The sequence below is a fragment of the Ornithodoros turicata genome, chromosome 2 (assembly GCF_037126465.1).
Source record: "Ornithodoros turicata isolate Travis chromosome 2, ASM3712646v1, whole genome shotgun sequence".
Taxonomy (NCBI): Eukaryota; Metazoa; Arthropoda; class Arachnida; order Ixodida; family Argasidae; genus Ornithodoros; species Ornithodoros turicata.
The window spans coordinates 110,717,857-110,740,113 of record NC_088202.1 but is presented as its reverse complement, the minus strand read 5'-3'; the positions used below and the strand labels follow the sequence as shown (position 1 = coordinate 110,740,113).

At 46.5% G+C, this 22,257-nt stretch overlaps 1 pseudogene; it reads right to left on the bottom strand.

The window, feature by feature from the left end:
• Nucleotides 1-19,522: 19,522 nt before the first annotated feature.
• On the bottom strand, nt 19,523-21,646 carry LOC135384948 (uncharacterized; annotated as a pseudogene).
• Between the last annotated feature and the right edge of the window lie 611 nt (nt 21,647-22,257).

The window sequence follows — 22,257 nt, the reverse complement described above, 5'->3', positions numbered from 1 at the left end:
TCGAGGAGTTCAAGTTGGCGTCGAAGTACCCGGCGTTCACACGTGTACCGCTCACAGTCCTCGATGATATGGGGGATCGTAGCTGGGGTGCGGCAAGCTAGGCACAGCGCCGTGTTACTGTAACCCAGCTTAGCACGGAACGCAGGGGTGAAGGCGACGTTGAGTCGTAGACGCCGCAGGAGTGTCGTAAAGCTGCGAGGGAAGCCACCTGGCATCCTAAATGATAATGACGGGTCCACTGCATGGAGGAGCGACCATTGAGTGAGTGGTACATCCAATTCCATGGAACACTGCTGGAAACTGTGCCGCGACGGCCTTTTCGGGTACGGCGCCACGAGATACGGTTCCAACGCACTTCACAAGTTTTGCATGCTTTCAGGCCAAGGATTGCAGGACGAGAACTTTGCGTGACGAAAAACTGCAGGACTGCACTCATGTTGTTCACCTTTGTCTGCAGGTCCACTGTTCCTACGTGGCTGATGACGACGCCGCTGTAAATGCGCAGCACCGCCGCCGCTGGTTTCGCACGTGCGCCCTTTAGTACCTTCTTGTACATGGACAGCAATATAAGATTCGCTTGCGACTCGGTGTCTGCCTTCAGCCGTACGTCCGTTCCCGCCACCGATGCTGTTATCATCCAGTCGTCGTTATCTCCTCCACCACCTACTTCCAAGATAGTAAAGTCTTCGTGAGCAGCTTGATTGTTTTCGCAGAAAACACCGTCGGAATCTTTACCTGCTGACCTGCAGCAGACGGCAAAATGGTTCTTTTTCTTGCACTTATGGCATACCTTTCCGTACGCAAAGCATTTCTTGGGTCCGTGCAGCCTGTTGCACTTCGAGCATTTCTTGCCGGCCTTTGGGCCTTGCGCTTTGTATTTAGACACAGGCTCAATAGTCTTCTCAGTGTTGCCTCACGCTCTTGTGCTCCTCCGTTGATTCAGCTGCTTTGCACAGCTGCGCCGCACTTTCAAGAGTCAGGCTTTCTTCTCGCAGCAGTCTCTCGCGGCAACTTTGAGTCCGCTACCCCGTAGACGATCTGGTCCCAGATGAACGAGCTTGCCAGCGTGGCAAAATTTGCAGGCCTGCGCATTGAGCTGTACGTCCCTGAAGAAGGATTCAAATGACTCTCCTTCATTTTGCATTCGGGTCCGAAAAACGTACCGCTCATACGTTTCGTTGCATTTTGGAGTGCAGTAGTCTTCGAACTTTCTGAGCAACGCGGCATAGCTGTTCCTCTCTTCAGCCGTTAGTGTAAACGTGTTCAATACTTCCACCGCTTCCGGACCTGCCACATGGAGGAGTATCGCCGCCGTCTTCTTGTCTGTCCGGGGTTTGCCGTTAACTTCTGTTGCTTCCAGGTATAGCTCGAGCCTCTGTTTAAATTTCCGCCAGTTCTCTGCCACGTTACCTGACAGAACTAATACATCTAGTGGATGGAGGCCTTCCATCTCTCAGGCACTACTGCGCGAAGAATCTGCCACTTCTGACACCATGTATCGGCAAGTAGCATGACGACAGGTTCGGGTGTCAGTGCCGACTGCGCACACAATTTATTAGCAGGTTCTTTTATACAGTAGGTGGGCGTGCACCGAGCTAGCTATCTAAGAGATATGGCTATCTCTTGCATTCCGATGCAGTTTCTTTCTTTTTTTTTTTTCGGCGGACATACGCCACGAGGTCTGTGTATTTCATTCTGTGTTTCACCCGTTAGTCGGACGCCGACAGTTAATATTATCATCTCAAACTTGTCTTACATATGACAGTACTTTCCTCACTAATCTGTGTCAGGCACGGGCAGGGAATGTGTCTCATAGGCGCACAGCCCTGATGACAGCTGTTTCCAATAAAGAGAAACAGACGCCTCGCTCCTTTTTTTTTTTTTAAGCAATGAGCAAAGTAACAAAAGAGTGGATTAAGACCTTATCGTGACAGCCTGGACTCGAGTGATAAATCGGGAGTCTGTAGCGCCAAGCATTAGTTAAAGTAATTGGGATTTCTTTTTAAGATAAATGAAAAGGTTTCCGCAGAAAGGAAACGTTTCCTGTTTCTTAGTGTGCAAATAGCTGTCAGCAACACTTTCGGCTTGTGCGACAAGAAGGGAACGGTGGAATTTAAACAAGATAGTAATAAAGAGAAAGAAAAAAACACGCATATTGAAAAACTGATCAAGAAATGAACGTATGAAAAGCACGAAACGAAGTTTTGCGAAAATATTGCCCTCCCTTGACGCGTCATTATCTCACGTCCTGCTTTTTGTTTGACTTTTACAATTCAATTTTTTGGGGATATGTTGAGCCCCTTCGAGCTTCGTGGAGTTTATGAAGGTTTCTCCAGCGACGTTTTTTGTTAGAAACAGGTCAAGTAAGAATTGGAGAGCAGATGGAAAGCGTTCGAAACGTACAACAGGAAGCATTCCGCGTGAACAGTCAACGTGTGAACCATGATAACTTTCTCTGTTGCTACTGTTCTTAATGCGTTAGCATTAGGAGTGTCAGAATGGAAAAAACTGTATGTATGCATGTGTGTCCGTGTATGGGATGGTGAAGCCTCACCCAGGCAGCGGTATAAGTGACATGTAAAGGGGATATGAAAGGGTAAATATATATGGAGGTAAATGAGTTGAAATTGAAGTAGTCGAAGGAAATTAAGAATAAGAGGTCAGAGTAACTGAAGGTAATTAGAGGCAATTAAAGCAAGAAAGTTCAGTTAATGGTAATGAATGTAATATATATCTAATTAAGAGAAAGATTAAATGAAATTCGACATTACCGAAGGTAACCGCAGGTTACCAGAGGTCATTAAATGTAATTAGAGGTAATTACGTCAATTAAAGGGAAATTGATAGTAATTAAAGCAGGTAAACGTAATTAAAAGGAATTAAATGAAATTTAAGATTACCCCTGTAACCTGCGGTTACCTTCGGTAATTAAAGGGAACTTACAAGGTAATTGAAAGTGTCGAAGTCAAGTATAGACCGGAGCTGGATAACCTGAAGTCAGTTTAGACCGGAAGTGGATACCGGAAGTGAAATATAGACAGGAAGTGGACAACTGGAAGTTGGGATTATACCGGAAGTGGATATCCGGAAGTCAAGTGTGGACCGGAAAAGGCGCATAATGCTAACGCATTTCTCTCGCATTTATCACTAAATCGCCACTGAATTTTTGTGGGTTACTTTTCTTTCTTTCTTTCTTTTACTGGATTCAATTACAGCACATTCTTCCCTAGGACCCTAAAAAAATTGGAGAGCAGAAACCCCGATCCTAAAGCTATCTCGATCGAGCTGGACAACGTGAGCTGGAGTTGCCAATGGCTGCTGACGCTTGTTTGGACCCTCTTCAGTAGCTCAAACGCGTGTTGGCTTGCTGAGCTCAAGATCGCGGGCTCAAACCTGGCCAAGGACGGTAGCAATGTGGGTGTGGGGCAGGTAAACATTGTTTCCAGCAGCGTGTGCGGGGGATGTCCGTTGTGTTCCGATGTGTTCAACAAATCGGGAAAGAGAACAATATTTCTCTGGATGGCGGTTCGTCTTGAGCACTCAACGCGGTCAACTTCTGTTTTTTTGGAGTGTACATTTCGCATGCACGCTCTTTAAATGCTAGCAAAGCCCATCATACCCTGTATGTTAAAACAGCGTAACCTAGCAAGATCTCGCGTACCGTAATCTTCTAAGTACACGCAACAACAACAAATATATCAAGTGACGATGAGCGAAGAAATTTGGCACTTAGCTTGCGGCTCACTACGCCAGGGCACACTGGTCAGTATGTGATATGGAATGACGACGTGATGGGTGAATAATGATCCAGGGCTTCGGCATAACGTAAAGTTGAGAGGGCCGCGTAACATCCGTGCTAAATCCAACAGTCACCGCATGAACACCTCGTGACCAGCAGGGGACGTCATTGCACGTGCAGAAAATCGCAACATGAGTTGAGTTCAGCTAAAGTGTGTAAAGAAGGGGCCAATATCCCGTAAAAAGTCCAGGAGTGAAAACTGTGTCGACGGTGCTGCATGATATTGGGCCAGGGACCTAACACTGATGCCAACGTGAAACATGCGCGCGTACTATAATCCGCAGCCGTAAACTGGAAAAATAGCCCCCTTTTAACCCAAAACTTTTAACATCTGTTGGAAGGGTTAGCGATAATTCCCCTTATACACACGCGCTGTTCACGATCAAAAATATATCACCCTTCGGACACCGATACGTTTGGCTTTAGTTGTGGTGAGTCCCATTGAGTTTTACCGATCCTATCTACGCGGGCATGGAAGCGGTATCGTAAATCCGTTAGTGCTTTTCTTTTTTTCTTTTTTTCCCCCGAAATAAAATCGATAGACAGGCCTAGTAAAAGTCTGAACAACGAAGCAACCACAGTTACAATGGCTCGTAAAGGCAAAGCAAGGGGGACAATCCCTACGGACAGATTATGCGGCGGCTAAAGCGGAAATGATGCGAAATTGGATGCCTGATTCATTCTCCTGGATTCGAGAGGGGGAAGAAAAAAAAAGAGATGAAAATAATAAAACGGGGAGCATTTTGAGAGATATGCGCATTATGACGCCTCTGGCAGAAAGATCTGGACGTCAGGCTGTGAACTATGCTGCACAAGGGGAGCACCGATGATATGTGCCCCGACGGCCGTCATGGGCGTGAATGGGGACTACAAATAAATAAATAAATAAAACGAACGAGGAACAAAGGGAGCCATGGATAGCGGCCGTTATTTATGAATAGATAGATAGAGGAGATTGGAAATGGTCGAGCCCTGTTAAGGGAATAGCACGTTTGGGAATACGGGAATTTTCACTTTATGGATCTTGATGGGAGGAACACGGCTTCTCTCGTTTGCGGTTTGGCATAATTCGAAAATTGGCGCAGGCACGATGGGGTTGTCGGCACGAGGATAAAAGGAGAGTGATCTATCTTTACTTGGGGATTGCGGGTTATAAACGTAAAGCTTTGGAATCGTCGTACGCGTAACTTGTACGTAAAACCAAATTCGAAGGTGCCGCTCTGTCGGAGCGAACACCACGTCTTCACACTTCGAGCTGCGAGAACAAACTCTTTTATTTCACGCTATGTACAGTAAACGAAAATTGTTTTATGTGAATTACAATTATTGCTGCGTCTGACGCATGCAGACCATAGGGTTGCCACGTGGCCCGTATCTCAGCGGTTCGGTTATTCGCTTGTTCTGCCAGTCGTAAGGAAATACCGGAAGCCTCTTTCCGGTATTTGCAGCTGAGGGCCCCTCATACAGTCTTTTGTCAGACTTCTCATTCAAAGGAGTACGAAGAAATCTGCATCGGAAGTCCAACTCAGCCGTCACTCGATAAGGAAAATGAAATGTGGACACGGGGTAGACACCGATGGTCTCTTCTTTACTCCTACGTATCGTTCAGCTCGTGTACCCGTTCCAGTTTTTTTCCTCCTGGCAAAGTTCTGAAACCACCAGTTCAATGGTCCCCAAGATTCTCTTCTGTTTCTTCGGTTGTCCAATACATTCTTGTGCTTCGAGTGACAGTATCAGTGGTTGCGTGAAGTCAGTTAGGAGCCTGGTTAGAACGTACGACCACTATGAGTTCTCCACCTGCAAAGAAAGTACGCCGGCGTCGATGCGTTTTTAAAAGTGAGTGGCGACCCAATCCGGATTTTGACTCTTGTTCTCTTACATATCGCGTTATCTCCTCTTTAGATTGCAATTTCCAACAAGAGTCCAGTCGAAGACAGTAATAAGTAACCAACTAGTTTCGCGTATTATCTGGAGCGAGCACTCTCTCTGTACGCATCCTCTCCTGTCCCCATTTCCCTTTCTCTCGCCTTTCCTCCCCTTCCTTTAACCTTACCTTTCCCAAAATAGCAACAGACTCTGATTGTTATTGGTAGTTGGTGGTAACTACGCATGATACACGAGCGCAACGGAGACAACACAACACAGAAGACGCACTCACTTCCTTGGGCGTTGCGTTGAAATTAAAACGTCTTGTTGGAACTCGGAACTCAGTGCACCTTCTGTGCAGCGTTGCCAACTCTAGGGAAATTTTCATAGATCTAGGGGCTTTGATGTCTGCCTGGGGAAAAAAGAACTCTTTCGAAATCTAGGGAATTTTAATGCCGTGACACTTGTGCCGAAAATTTCATGATAAACAATTTTCCCTCGCTCAAGCAAAGGAAAAACGCAACCACAGAAGCACGTGGGCTGATTGCTGATGTCAATCTGTACCGTAATTTTCCCAAGCACCGACGGCAGGTTCCTCAAGATGTGCACCCATGTGCTCCGCACATCCACTCTCGGGCAGGGAACCACGTTTAGTTTTCCTTTCCGCTTGGCGCCGTCCACCATGTCGCCCTTGGCATATTATGTTTGTTTATTATGGGACAGAAACTGTTATAAAATGTTGAGTGTACCATGAAAGCACGACGCAAATACAACTTTCTCACACATCTATTCGTATTCTCCGACTGGCTTGTCAGCAAAGGACAAGGTTGCACTTAGGTGATACCGTTTACTCGTATTTGTTCTCGACGCCGCTGCCGGTAGTTCAATGAGTGTACGAGCCGCCACCGGACAAACTCGCAGTGTAGGGCAATCTGGGAAATTTTGCGTCCAATCCGAGGAAAAAATGAGAATGGAGGTTGGCAAGACTGCTGTGTCGTGTTGTCCTGTCTCCGTTGCACCCGTTTATCAAACATGCTTACCCCCACGGTGAAAAGTGGCAATTCTAACAGATCACCGTGCCTGAGAAGTACCCTGGCCCGTGGTATCCCCTTGCAAGTTACCCACATAACAAGGAGGGCAAACACGCGCACTTTCCGTATTTATGTCTGACTTGTTATAGAACAGCTCACATAAAGATCGTTGAGGAGACATGCTGGGCGGGTTATGAAAGACATTCCTCGATGAGGAAGGGCAGCTTGTTTGATTTAGGTGTATAACAGCAATATATGAGATTGTATTCCAAGTGTGAGGTGTGGATCGCCAAACGAGAGCAACACAGGAAAACAGTGACGCACGTATTCATTGCGATAACACCTTATAGCGTCAGCTAAGGTAATTCGCTTTATTTCTATGGTTTGATACACAAACAGGCAGGTCATTTATGACGCTCCCAATCCGTTCCCTCAAATATTCCAGCGAACAATATTCCGCTATTGAGGCATCGTCTAAAAAGTATAAAGAGTAATATAAAAAAGAGGTTAGAGGACCCGATAATTTGTAAGCTCGCAATGCGTTTGGGGGACAGAAAATTTACGTTTGTTACGAGGCCTCTTTTCTGTCTTTTTTTTTTTAAAGCAAATCATCGAGAAACGAATTCTTTGGCTACAGTTTTGGGTGCAATAAAGAGGAAAATCACGAAGACGTTGCAGGACAGTCATTCAAATACAGGAAGCCCTTGATGAAGTCTTAGTATTCGCAGGGAAGCATTGAATAGTTACAAACGATGTTATGGGAAGGACTTTCACTGTCCCCGACAGACATGGCATTGGGATTGAAAACAAATTAGAGTGTCACCAAAGGAACGCAACCATATGTACGGTGTTCGCAATTGCATTATGAAACTTCGTCCCGGATTCTCCTTCTCTAACTCAATCTCATGTTCAGCCCCTAATGAAATTTCTTTCTTATTTAGCCATTGGCCACTCGTATTTTTCTGCTCAAAAACGACGTAGAAGACAATTTTATCACATCCGTCTGTCGCACGTAGCTATGTGCAGTTTTACGCATTACGAAGGGCCATCCATCCATAAGAACCCTGAGGAGAGATACTCGTTATGATTTCTATTATTCATAATAAGGGAACGAACACTTCGCACTTTACTTCGTGTTAAAGGGCCTATCAACCCTACCAACTAGCCCACCGACTGCGTCGGCACCACACGGTGATTTTATTTATGTTTATACCTCAAATTATCCCAGTGGGGATATTACATGATGGAGGGTGTTCAAAACTAGAGCAAAACTTGTTAGCTCCCTCTGTGTATGCTGAGGGAGCTAGTATTGAGACGCCTTAGTCTGTGATGTCATCGGCGTCTTCGTCGGAGTCAGAAAGAAAGTGAATTGCGCTGGACGATCTGACACTTAGAGCAAGCACTAAACAACCGTAGAAAACAAGGCGTGTCAAATAAATGACGAGCAGAAGTATATTGCACGGTCCCACATTTTCTGTCCAACATTTTAGGCCACATCCTACCAACTCGCGCAAGTTTTCTCGCTGCTCTATACTGCTCACCGACCTAGAGCAGACAACGTTATGTCTACCTCCGCGTTGGCGTCTGATTGGGCGCTACAATTCTAAAAATGTCGTAACAATGGACAGAGGTGACTGGATGGCGGTACTTCTAGTCGCCCGTATCCGAAAAAAAAGTGCGTCTTTGTATAAACTCTGCACCCATTACGAAAGAGAAGTACTGAACAAGGACTTGTAAATCGAATTACGAAGCGTAGAAGAACAATACTACACCTATTATACCCGTAACTCAATAGCTGCAGACAGGAGTTCTCACCTGCTCGTTCAAGAGACAAGAAAACGCACACATTGCGCAAGATTGAAGAGGAACCGCGTTGAAAACGTCAAGTACATTGTTCGTTTTTCAAGCCATCCTTACTGCTTTACGATGTCTTAGAAAAATTAGCCATCGCGAACTTACTTCTTCTATCACAGGGATCATTAAGCTCATTACTTTCCTTCCTGTGACGAAAAATTAGATCTCCCAAATCACATTGCTGCGCATCTGCGAAAGCTCGAAGGAAAAGTGCGGGAAAATAGCACGGGCTCAGCCTATACTGCATTAACAAAGCATAAGACTCGGCAAAGGGTTGAGCTCCGACGTGGAAGAAACCATATACCAAGCAAGTCGTACATTAGAAATCGATCACCGCGGCGACAGAAGACAGTGCAAGTTTCAAAACGCGAAGGTCGTAATCTAAGAACAGTGGGGAACAGCAGGACTCAGAAAGACGCTTCAATAGGTCTCAGGTGCAACGCTACGCCAAAGCGACAACGATGCTGATGACACGGTGTCGCTTTCACGGTGTCCTCTCGTCCTCACATATCTATCTTGTGTTGCAACATTGCTCCCCTTAGCAGCAGAAAATGGACGGAGGGCAGCCAAACGCGATATGGCCTGATGGCCACTTTCCTGGCTGGCGGCAAACTTTACAAAAAGGCTGCGAGGCGCTGTCGTCAGACAGGGGCATCGGGATGAACGACAGGGCGCTTGCATGAGAAAGCATGCGGCGTGTCTTGTGATGTGCCTGTCTCAGGTTGTACTCGCACGCAGGTTACGAGGGGCTGTTCCTTGAGTAATGTGATGTAGTAACTTCTGATGCACCGCGAAGGAGGAACAGGGCCTTGTGCATGAACTAGAAGTATAGTGATGCAAAAATATCGAAATTTTCGATATCGATAAATATCAACGTCGTAAAAAAATCGATAAAATCGATTAAACTATCGATATATATATATAGATCTTTTGATATATATATATATATAGATCGTCTTTTGAGAGAAGCGTTGGCCCATACAGAGTGTGGGCAATTGTATTAGTGTGCTGTCTGTATGTATCCACCAGGCCTTCAAGTGCCTCCTTTGACCTCCTTCAACTCATTTTTTCCTCAATTCCCTATTCCCCTCTCTCTGTCTTCCCTCGCACCGTCTACATGTTCATGAAGTTCGTTGTTATCAATTAAACGCCTTGCTGGTTTTGAGCCTTCGTGTTTGTGTTTGTTTACGTGTCCTGCCCATCGCTCAGGCTTGCCTATCATCGATATATATATCCATATTTTATCGCTATATATCGGTATTTTTAAAAGAAATATCGTTATCTCGATGTCCGAAAAGCCGTCACGCCATTACTTGAACAACTGAAAGAAGTTGCCCTTGTTTTATTACCTTCTATGCCTATTACCGCTGAGGCACGTGATGAAGACGCCGACGAACAACGTGCATTACGAGGACCAATGAGGATATGCCCTGAATTAGAGCCCTGCACGGGCCGACTTTTCCGGGCCCGACCCGGCCCGGGCGCATCGAAAAATGGCCTGGCCCGACCCGGCCCGGCCCGGTGACCCGGCGAGTAGATCCCGGCATAGTATTTCTAGCCGCGACGTACGCGTTTCTGGCGATTATCAAACAAATTTATCAGTAAATTTATAAGGAGAGAAGACAAACATACAAGTGATCGCGGTTTAACACCATAACCGCACCAGACCAAATTAAATCCAGAACGTACGGGGGCATGGGCGTTATTGTTACACTGTCAAGATTTTGCGGAGGTAGAGGATGCTGTCGACAAACTCCTTCTCCCAGTCCATACCACTCTCACCAAGCTTTGCCAAGTGATTGTGAAATACGTGAGGAGTGACAAGCAATGTAAAGTGGCTTTCAGAATATTCTAGAGGGTCGAATCATATGCCTAATGCAGTATCCCTTGCTTGTCTTTGCAAAATGTGCACAGGAATGACGCAAGCGCATGATGATATGAACTAATGCATCTCCATTGTGTGGAATTAGCTGCGTGGCCCGGCCGGGCCTGACTCTCGGAAACATATTTGTCGGCCCGGGCCCGGCCCGGCTCGCGGTGGTGGCGTATTTTAACGGCCCGGGCCCAGTCCGGCCCGCGGAGCTAGCGTATTTTGTCGGCCCGGGCTCGGCTCGGCCCGGAGCACACAGCCAATAACAAGCCCGGCGCGGCCCGCGGGCCGGGTCGGGCCCGGGCCCGTGCAGGGCTCTACCCTGAATTATCGGGACAGAAAGATTGGGGAATACTCTAAACGCCACACAAATTATTCGCGATGTATTAATTTTCGCGAATTTCGTGACCGCTAAAAAATCGCGAAATATTTTACTCGCGAACACAGCTTCACGTTTATCCCGCGAAAAGAAACGGCCCTGGAATCGCGAAATTAAATACTCGCGAATAACTTCGCAAATAACTGAATGCGCGACTCGCGAAAATTAATACATTAATCAATACATTAATACATTAAATTAATACATACAAGGATACGTTACAGTAATTAGTGCAAGAATTCAGGTGAGTGCAGAGGATATCGCCCTCAGCTTCGGATCCGCACCACGTTGCCTGCCTCCTCCTTCTTTGTTCCTCGAGGAATGGATGTTTGCGGATACGGAGCCACGCCAACGAAACAAAAACCTCGGTTTCGACCGCCCAGTACGCCCTTGGTCAACTCGTTCTGCACATTCCAATGCGTCGTTCGGCATGAAATGCAGCCCCGGACGATCCACGACATTTTAGAAACTAACGAAGTTTTCCGCTAACGTGCATCACATCTTTACAAGAAAAAAAAAAAAGAAAACGTCAAGTTTTGCTAATAAACTCGTTGACCTGCTCCTTTCATATCCCGTCCGCGTGCAGAAGCAGCCGACTAACTGATATTTCTATCAGCACGCATGTCGATATTCATATCGATGTGAATATCGATATTTGTATCCATAAATATCGATATTTTAGAATTATCGATAATATCGGAGGCATAAAATATCGATAATATCGATAAGAATATCGATATCATTCCATCCCTAATAGAAGTCGTGTGTTGCCTGCAGCTAGCTCTCTTTTGTGACCAGAGTCAATAAAGTACACAAATTCTGCCGAGATGAATAGTGCTTAGTTATTTGCACAGTGCAATACTTCACAAATCGCCGAGAGAATATTCAGCATGGATATAACGCTCTTCTAACCCACTTTGTTGTCAATCAGAAATCTCAATGAGGATCCATTTTGAACGAAGTCGAAAGCATGAGGTTTGAATTGCTTATTCGGAAAAATGCTCGAACCTGCTGTAGCCTAAGTTTGTACTTGATACAAGATCTGTTGAGTGTAACTACAGTATTTCCTTTTACGTACGCCAGCTAACGAAGCGCATAAAGCACTAATGAAGTTCGTAAAGGATACGGTGACACAGAAATTTCTTAGGTACCAAGGGCGTATTTATTTTGCATGCCTGAAGAAACGTGCCTGTGACTCCACGTCGGCCCCAGCTTCGCATAGAACGTTTTGATGATGATGTGATGTGCCGCTTTTAGTAGGTGCTCACGAAATTATTACAACCGAAATGCTCGTTCGCAACTCATCGATCACTTATGAAGCTCCGGAGATCACTTAATGAACTTCCAACATGCGCTGTATAATGGATTTTAAACGACCTTGCGCGTCCATAGACGGACCTAAAATTGCACATCATACGTGCATGCTGTATCTGTCGCGTCTTCATTTAGAACAGGCAAGAAACGTTCCCTCATCAAAAACAGCCCCGTCTGAGAGAGTTGATGAATGGTTGCTATAGGTGGAATAGACAGGTACGGAGCAGGCATGTCGCATCACGAGCTGCTTTGTGAAAAAAAAAAAAAAAAACATGTTACCATGTTTCATCCAACCCAGTAATCGTGCCGAGGAACGTCGGTGAAATGGAGTGTCTTTCAGCATGCGCTTAGGTCCTACTAGCCGACTGCTTCCATGGCAGTGTTGCTTCCATGCCAGTTCATGCACAAATTCAACACTGTTTTGCCCTATCGTCGGCAACCCACCTACATGAAATGTACATTCAATAAACATTGATCACATCAAACAGGGTGATCTCAAGCAGATTCAGGCAGGATTGTCCGGTTGACCTCTCAGATTTTTTTCGTTCCAATATATACCGAAGCTTAATGATTAGGAAGTATACTGGCGGAGGAAATAGCTGAAAATATCCTATAGTTGTTGTTCTTTTTTTATATATATAATCTTCAAGACTGGCCATTTCGAGCACTGCGCTTCGTCGCCATTTTCAGGCCTCTTCGTGACCATCAAGGCCATGCAGTTAAATTTTACTACGCTTATTGGCTATGTGCTGCTGTAGTGTTTGGTCTGTCTTCGAGGTTCTAGGTTTTGCAGGTGACAAGATAAAAAAATCGTAAAGTCGCGTCATTTGCAGAAAATCGCACTTTTTCGGCGCGTAACCGCTTTTCTGCAAATACCAGAAAGTTAACATGTGTGACATAGTTCAGTTCGTCTTTAAACTCTCTTTCCCTTTAATATAAAAGCGATTGTTGGAAAATCTCGGACGTACTTCCTGACGCGCGTCTACTGAGGGGTGGTAAGGCAAAAACGCGCAACTTCGGTAGCGTATTTGCCATATTCGCCCACTCGTGACGACATCCATATTCTTCGAACATGTTTTTCATGACAAGCTCGCGTAGCGGAGTGATAAAAATTTCACTTCAGAAATGGCAGTGGCTCCGTTGCGGACACTCAAAAGTAACCACACCACAGCAACATATAATACGCAGTGTAAGCCGCGATAGCGTTTTACGGTGCCGTAATTTGACGAAAGTCACACACAAGGTGCGAACTAAAAGGGTGCGCATTTCCTGCAGAGCGGCTGAAATCATGTGTCACAAAGCAGTGAAGCATAATCCGCTCTCCGAGTAGTTGTTGGAGAGGCGATCGACAGAAGTAGAGAAATCTCCTCTTTTCGTCGCTCCTGTTGTCTTCATGGCGCCTCGACTAGGCAGAACACATTCTATTCCTGCTGTGTGTGAGAACACAAAAACCTCAGTGCCCCGTTGTAAGGGCGCGCAGTGAACAGAACTCATAGCGCAGACCGTGAGTTCTGTGCGGACTACGGTGGTAAGCAACGCAGTGGTAAGAACTACGAAGCAAAAGCTACCTAGTAGCAAAGTGGGTGTTTACTGCAACAGGGCACGGGAAGAGTGGATGCGATGGTGTCGGTAGCGTATAGTTAAGCACAATGCCACGCTGTACAACCTCAGATGTGCGGCAAACAAGATGATTCAAATGCGAAGCTGCCCCACATTCACATGCTTCATTTATAGGTGCAAGGCATCCCAAACTATCATACAACCAAAAAACGAGAATGGGAACACTTTCAGGGTGCTCCTGCAATACATACAATACAATATGTCCTCACATGTATGGGCAAAGCAGGATGAACAGGTAATAGCGTTCGTGAGATGTACACGGCAAAAACTTCGAAGAGTGCATAAAGGCATGCATGTACCTTTCCACTGTTAGACTTTGTCCCCTTTTCTGTTTGTCATCAATTAAGGACCGTGCATGCTTTCAATTTGTGTTTTGCGCGTATGGCCAGCGTTCATGCCGACCTACGGAACGTAACTCCTGTCTTTGTAGATTGATATTTGAACTTTGTTTCGTAATAAACCTTATAAACCAGAACTTGACTATCTCAAATGTAATACGAAGCCATGAAGGCATGAAATTCCGCTGTCCACCCTCGCTGCGCCCGTCATGAACCAGCCACGGCATGTGTGCGCGGAAAGCCCGAGAATAAACCTCAGACAATCCTGAAGTAATTTTTTTTCACTATGCTATGTGAGCTTGTTATGAACACCATTTATGAGGAATATGAAGCATGTCACGAGTGGGCGAATATGGAAAATACGCAACCGAAGTTGCGCGTTTTTGCCTTACTACCCCACACTAAACACAAGTTTGGAAGTATGTCCGAGCTTCTCCAACAAACTCTTTTATATGAATGGAGAGAGCGTTTACAGTCGAACAGAACGATGTGACCCATGTTAGCCTTCTGATATTTGCAGAAAAGCAGTTACTCGCGGAAAAAGTTAGATTTTTTGCAAATGGGGCGACTTTGCGATTTTTTATCTGGACACCTGCAAAACCTGGAACCTCAAAGAAAGAGCAAACAGTACAGCAGCACATGAGCAATAAGCGTGGAAAAAATTAACTACATGGACTTAATGGTTACGAAAATACGAGGCCTGAAAACTGCGAGAAAGCGCTCTGCTCGAAATGGTCAGTCTTGAAGATTATTAAAGAAAACAAAAAAAAAAAACTGTAAGATATTTTCAGCTATTTCTGCCTGATGCTGCTTGAAATCACTCAAGCATGCTGAGCCAGCAGATGCGGAGAATTCCTCGACGGACAACTGCTCACCAGACAATTGATCTATCCACCGGGAACAGTGACGCTCCCCCCCCCCCCACACACACACACAGACAGACACATGCACACATATTTAAGTCACCGCTAAAAAGGGCGAATCTGCTGGTGCGTAAACCAAACAGACGGACATAAGCGCACGCATAATATACACAAGTGCACGCTACCTTGCACACAAACCAATGTCAACACACCACATACGTGATGTTCCTCCAAGTGTTTGCGAAGCTGGTATGCACAGTACTTCATTATTGATGTGCATGATCAAACACCCCATCTCATCGTCAGCATCTATTGTTGTTGTATTGTTGTGCATAATCAAAGCAAACGAAAGCGAAAAGATTGACTATATTTCCGAAGCGAAACGAGTATAATTATTAATTTTATTAAGCAGTGAGTCTGATCTGCGGAAATATACAGCAAGTAAGAAGAAGCAAGCTCCTTCTTAAGTGCACTTTATTTTGCAACTTAAAGTAGTCATCCATTTTTATTAATCAAAGGTCATTGCTAGAAATTAATGACAGCAACAAAGTAATAGCCAGGGTCGTTATCGGGTTGACTGCACTCAAACTAGGGTCCTCTCTTATTGAATTCTCGTCGTAGATGAGGGAAAGAAGTATACCGCATAACACTCAAGTGACGTACATACTAGCACTACTAGGTACCTGTATCTGAATGTAATGCATATGTGAAACCGACAAGATGTGATACCGAAACCATTTTGTGGTGTTGGTGGTAGTCTTGGACTCACACATGTGGGCAGCGTCACGTAGCTTAATGATGAGATGAATTGATATGATGGCAGAAGATTAGGGTAGGAAGGCGATCAGATTCGGTTTATATCTTTCTATAACCATTTTGTGAGCATTATTAAAGGCGGTACATTGCGTATTGCCTATTGTGTGTATCGTTCTGCTTTTCCTCTAAGCAGGTGTAAGCAGATGCAGTCCTTGGTACGTGCTGTTATGTTAGGAAAAACACAAAGGAAGTCACTACGCAATTGGCTGTCAAAGAATTGTGAGCAATTGTGTGCTTCTGTACTTCGACGGTGAGCAATTGTCCGAGATCCGTATATAGTGCGGCACGAGTTCACGAAAATGCTGCACCTCTCTTCAGATGTCGGTGAACCTTTTCGGCCACCGTGGAGCAGACGACGTGAATATAGGGTAGCTAGAGATATGTGATCATTGACCTGGTGTGTACGGGCAATCAGTTTTGTTATGATACGTCTATCATTGTTCCTCACTTGTTACAGGAAACAATCGGAGCCAGTCAACCGCATCCCCGTGTGAACAAAAACGAAGGAACTTATACGTCGTTTCTCGCTATTGAATGCAAAATACAATTAGTGATTTCAATATTCTGCCTCTGGAGTACCCAACTATAAAAAAACAAATTAGATCGTGCAGAGCTTTCGATAATGCATATACCTTTCCAAGGAACTGTCGCAAATTACGTAACAGAATGTTTTTTTCTTCAATCTACATCTTCTTAGTGTGAATATTCGTACAACTGCTTTGATAAGGCTATCCACATATAGCTTTGATATGACTATCAACCTCGCGACGCAAAATCGTCGAGGCCCCAGGACTGAATCAGTGGGAAAAAAGAAAAACAAACTTATAGGCGTTAACATTGCTTTTAGTTTCAGGTAAAACATAAACTCTCAAAACAGAACTTCATCGCATAGCACGCTGTGTTCCAACCATTTTGCCACGAATGATAGGGTTATCATTTCTGATTCGAAGAGAGAGGTGGGCGCCTGCCTTTTTGTGGCAATTTGAATATATGAAAATTGGCACAAAAAGGCGCATGCCCCCCTATGCGCGTGCTATGAAGTGAAGTTGAAGTTCTGAAGTTCTGAAGATATGAAGGTGAAGTTTTGTTTTTATGGTGCAAGACGAGAAGAATACACAGCAAACTCATGAGTGAGTCTGTGAGTCTGTCGTGTATTCTTGAGTGATCGAGTGAGCTCGTGAGCCGATGCAGCCTCGCTGGTCCCAAGATGGCGGACTCGCTCGCCAGCGTGGCTCAGTGTCGCTACTCTGCTCCCTATTTAGTGACTCACTACTGACTATGTCTACCAACGTCACGATTACGTCATGGTGACGTTTCTTCGGTAGAGGTCTGTTCCTGAGAACGTTTGTACGCTGAAATGTAAAAACGTTTATGACATAATATTTTCGTCATGCAGATGATCCTATAAATCCCATTATCACGGATGTCCGGATACACACAATAACCGCGCAGGTGCGGATACATCTATTTTGACTAGTGCGGCTGTGAATCTTACATGTGCGCGCACCGTGCGGATGTGGTTCCTGTCAGTCTTATCCGCGCTTCCCTCTAGTTATGGCGGCAAGTCAACTAGCGACTGTAGCGCTCATCTGCGTGTGACTTCACATGACTAAACCCTATTGCGTTGGTACAGTTTCCCAAACAAGTGTCACAGTTTACATGATGGTGATGTCATACAGAAAAAAAAAGGGGGTGACTTACATGAATGCGTCTCGTTTCATCAAATGTTCTGTTAGATGTTATCTCGTATTCTAACATACATAATTTGTGTCAAATATTTTTGTACAAGTGGGTACTACTGAGGGATAAGAAAGATAATGCTTGCAGCACTCCTAACTGCTACTTTGAGTCATTTGAACAACGAGCTTTTGTGGCCTGCATTGTGGAGCGCTTGAACTGCTATACGCCCGAAGTCAAATTCCTCTTTCGGTACGTGCGGAAGATTTTGGTTGGCTGCGCTACGAGAGGCTAAGTGTACAAAATAAAACAAACAAGAAAATAGAGAGTTTTAGTGAATCGTACGCTACCGCCTCTGCGTACGTAAGGGATAGCGTCGGTGGTCCTGCGCACGCGCAAAACATGAACAGAGCTTCGCGCAGTGCGCAGAACCATCGCGCTATTCCTTACGTACGCAAAGACGATAGCGTACGATGCACTAAAACTCACTAATGAGAACATAAGAAGAGGAGGCAAATAAGCTGGTGTATACGATTGAACGGAAACATCTCCTTGAGTGTGCGAGGAGCAACCTGGGGACGAAAACAGGGCGACCACAGGACGGGACGTCGCCGTCGGTTCTTGTCCAGTCCTGTGTCCATCCTGTTTTCGTCCACGTTTCTCCTCAAACTCAAGGGGATGTTACCGTTCAGTCAGTAATGAGAGCGAGTTACGGGCCCGCCTCCTCAGAGGGAACTGCAGTTGTCGCCGTGAGGTCATCTACCTTGAAATGACACAGCAGCGCGTTCGTTGCCGACGTCCTCCACAATCTGGCGAGAACTCTGTTCACTCGGATAACTTTTAGCCGGATCTGCAGTCACGCATCGTCGTTTGCACAATTTGCTCTTCAAACCGTTCGTATTGTCCGTGTGAAACTACGGAACTACTTTGATGTAAAGAGCTTCCAATCGCTCAGAACGTTCTTCACGTGTGCCCACTTCGTCCGTACGCCAACTTGGTCGCCTGCTACTTTCATTGTCTGTCCACGCGAGCACACTGCTGTGCCTGCGACCGCTTCCGGCAGGCATGCCGACTGGCCAAGATAGACGCGTCGCTTCCGCTGTTTTTTCTCAAGTATTTGCTCAACCCAGGCGTCGACGAAACAGGTTTGTGCCCATTGTTTTCGGAGACGAGCGGAAAACCGTCGAGCCCTCGACGTTGTTCTGTCGAGATAACGTCGTATGCTGGTCGACGTTAATGTTCCAACAATGTGACTTTCTAACGTTTCACTAAGATATGCAATGTAATGTTACCTCAACGTATATTCAGCAACGAAACTACTAGCTCACTGTCATCAAATGAAAACACACACAAAATGCATAGTTACTTGTGTACTGCATCTGTCAGGTCAAAGCAATGTACCACAGACACACAGTTCTCCTGGGACGGCTTACGTGAAAACAAAGTGCGGACCGTGCCTCAGATGTCTTATTTGCTTAGCAGCTCCCTAGGATAAATAGGTGCTTATCTTTTAGCCCTACACACACTAAGAACGATTCCTGGCTTTACGCCGCGAGACAACTATGATCATGAGCGACGCCACAGTGGCCGGTCGGTGAATGAATTTTGCACACCTCAGATATTGAAGACATTAACAGATATTAAATAACCTGCTTAGATATTAAATGAACGAATTTTAAAGATCTGTGCTGCTTACGTAGCTGCAGAGACTTCGGCGGCATGACGTCACTAGTGACGTTTTCTAGTTTTTCCTGAGAGGGAGGTGTCTGCACTTGTCACGTACCAAGATCGTCCAAGGTTGGCCGACACTTTTGCTCCAGAAAAATCAGCCAGTAAATGTAATTGGTGGTGGTGGTGGTGGTGTGATGTTCTAAGGAAGAGGAGTGAGGTCTGCCTGCTCAGACAAGGCGGCAAGTTTCACTCCTTTGTGAAAGGGGAAGGGGAGAATGGGAGTAAAAGAGAAAGTATACAGGGTCATAAATTAAAATAAATGAGAAATTAGAAACAGAGATAAAGAAATTAGTAAGAAGAAGGGGTAAGAATAAAGGGAGGGAGGGAGGGAGGAAGGGAGAGATAAGGAAAGCGTTCACGACAGTCAAACAGAGGAAGCGAAAGCTAGGAGCCCGTCTCGCGCTTTTCTCCGGATGTGGGTGGGACCCTGCGGGTACAAAATCTCGTCTAGAGAGCCACTGGGAAGTGATAAGGCACTGAAACTCGAGATCAAGGTGTCTCTTGCTGCTTGAGACTCTGCACAGTCCATGATGATGTGTGCCAGGTCACCAAAACAGAAACACGTCTCACACCGTAGCGATGACGCGAAGCCCAGTTTGTAACGAAAGGCGGGTGTCATAACGGACTTGCATCGGAGTCTGTGGAGAAGGGTAGATCGCTTTCGGTTGAGATCCTTCACGGGGCATGGTTGGGAGAAGTGCCGCACTTCCGGATAAGCAGTGAGACGGATTTCTCGGACGTACACAGAGAACTGCTTCCTATTATGCCGTGGGTCCAGAGATGCAGGGACCTCAGGAGGAAGCTTGTGGTAGCTGTTGGCGATCCGGCCAGCTGTTTCGTTGCCGGATATTGCTGCATGTGAAGGAACCCACTGAAAACCCGCGGCAATGCCGTTGTTCTTGAGTTGTTTGCATATCTCCAGTATGGTATGTGCTAAGGGGTCGTCGATGCGGGGGTTACATATTCGGTGAAGAGAGCACTTGGAGTCTGTAAGCACAATAGCACTCTTCTCTGCGACGTTGAGTAAAAATTCCAAGGCCTGCTTGATGGCTACGAGCTCGGCTAAGGTGGAAGACACTTGAGTGTCGATACGACCGCCCCACGAGTGCTCGAGTACAGGGCACCAGAACGCTGCCGTACTACTTCCGGTAAAGGGATTGGTGGAACCGTCGGTGTAGGTTTCCAGTGCACCCTCGTTTTTTTGTTTTTTTTTTGTTTTTTTCAGGATGGCTTCTTGTACAAGCGCCTTGGCCACAATGCTTGGGACATGTGACTTCTTTCTGAGACCCCGAATAGAGCAGGAGCATTGCTGTCCCTGTCGAAGAAACGGTGGCTCTTCCTCTCTGGAGCTCGGACTAGGGCCAACGAGCATCTTGTAGGTGTACCTCCCCAGTTTCCTGAAGCGAGATCCGCGGTCGCGGCGTATTCGGCGGATGATCTTCTTCCCAGCGTGTGACCTGTGTAGTCTGTCACACTGTTGCAAAAAACGTTCAGTAGCAAACAGACGAACGGGCATTGATCCCGCTTCACCGTAGGCAAGTTCGCTGGATGATTGCTGCGGGAGACCCAGAGCGTTTCTTAGGCACATACGGTGAGCTGCCTCGAGCTGAACTAGCCGTGTTGCTGGCGGCAGGGCGTATGGGAGAGCGTACAGTATGCGGGAAAGGACAAGCGAATTTTGTAGCGTCCACAATGCCTTGGAGGAGCATCCCCAGTCGGTACCACGGAGTCGTTTCAGTACATTTTGGAAGGCTCCGATGGTCGACTTGATAGCCGTGACCTGCGGACTCCAACTGAGCTCCTCGTCAATGGTGACGCCCAAGAAGCGATGGGTCTTGACATGAGGGATAGTATGGCCGCGAAGTTTGATCTCGATTTTCCTGCGGCGTCTTCTGTTGATGATCATGGCTTTGGATATCTCCGTCGAGATAGACAGGCCAGCGTTTTCAAGGTAGTGCGCTGTCGCCTCTATAGCAGCCTCCATTTGAGTTTTCATTTGTCCCATTTTACAGCCAATGCACCAGAGGGCTATATCATCAGCATACATTGATAGAAAGGTCCGTGGGTGGGCCTTTGGGAGGGACCTCGGCAGAGCAGCCAGTACGACGTTGAACAGCGTTCAACTCAACACACTACCCTGTGGTAACCCGCCCACAGAACGAGGAGTGCTCAGGACTTGACCTATCCGCACCTGTGCAGTTCTGCCAGTGAGCAAGCTGACCACAAAGCGGAGGGCCCTTCCAGTGACGCCGGTAATCTGGAGACAGTTGGCAGCAACTGTGCCGGTGACGTTGTCGAAAGCTTGACGAACGTCCACAAACACCGCAAGCATTGCGAGCATACGCTTCTTGGCGCTGTCCGCTGTCGATGAAAACTCGAGGACAGAGTCGGCTGCACTCAGACCCTTTCTAAATCCTGTCATGCAGCTCGGTAACACATGGTTTGATTCGAGGAACCACTGTAGCCGAGATTGTACGAGCCGTTCCATAAGCTTTGTGAGACACGAGGTGAGCGATACCGGACGGTACGAAGACAACTGGAATTTAGGCTTCCCACGTTTAAGGATGGGAACCACGACTGAGTGCTTCCGCGAGGTCGGAATGTCACCGGATTCCCAGATTGCATTTAAGTAGCTGAGAAGCCGGGTCCTAGCATTTTCACCCATGTTTTTCAGAGCCTGGTAAGAGATCCCGTCCATTCCGGGTGCACTTCGTCGACGCGCATGATTGCAGTGCCCGCGTAGGTTCTGCCATAGTGAAGGGCTCGTGTGGGTCATCGGCGAATGCAGCAGTAGGATGCACCGGGTCTGGCCCCGGGTGGGGCGCGGCTGTAGTGATGAGGGAGTCGGCCAGAGCTTCAGCTGTGTCATCCAACGACAATCCAAGTCGCGCTGCTAGGGTCGAAAATAGTAGGGTTTCCTTGGCTTTTCCTGTCATCGCGTTTATGGTATTCCACACAAGGGACCTTGGAGTGCGTGGGTCAAGTGAGCTGCAGAAGGAAGCCCACTGTCGCCGGCGAAGACCGATGCAGAGCCGCCTGGCGACGGCTGATATACGCCGAACGAGATCTGTGCGAGTGCCAGATTTTCTTGCCGGCGTT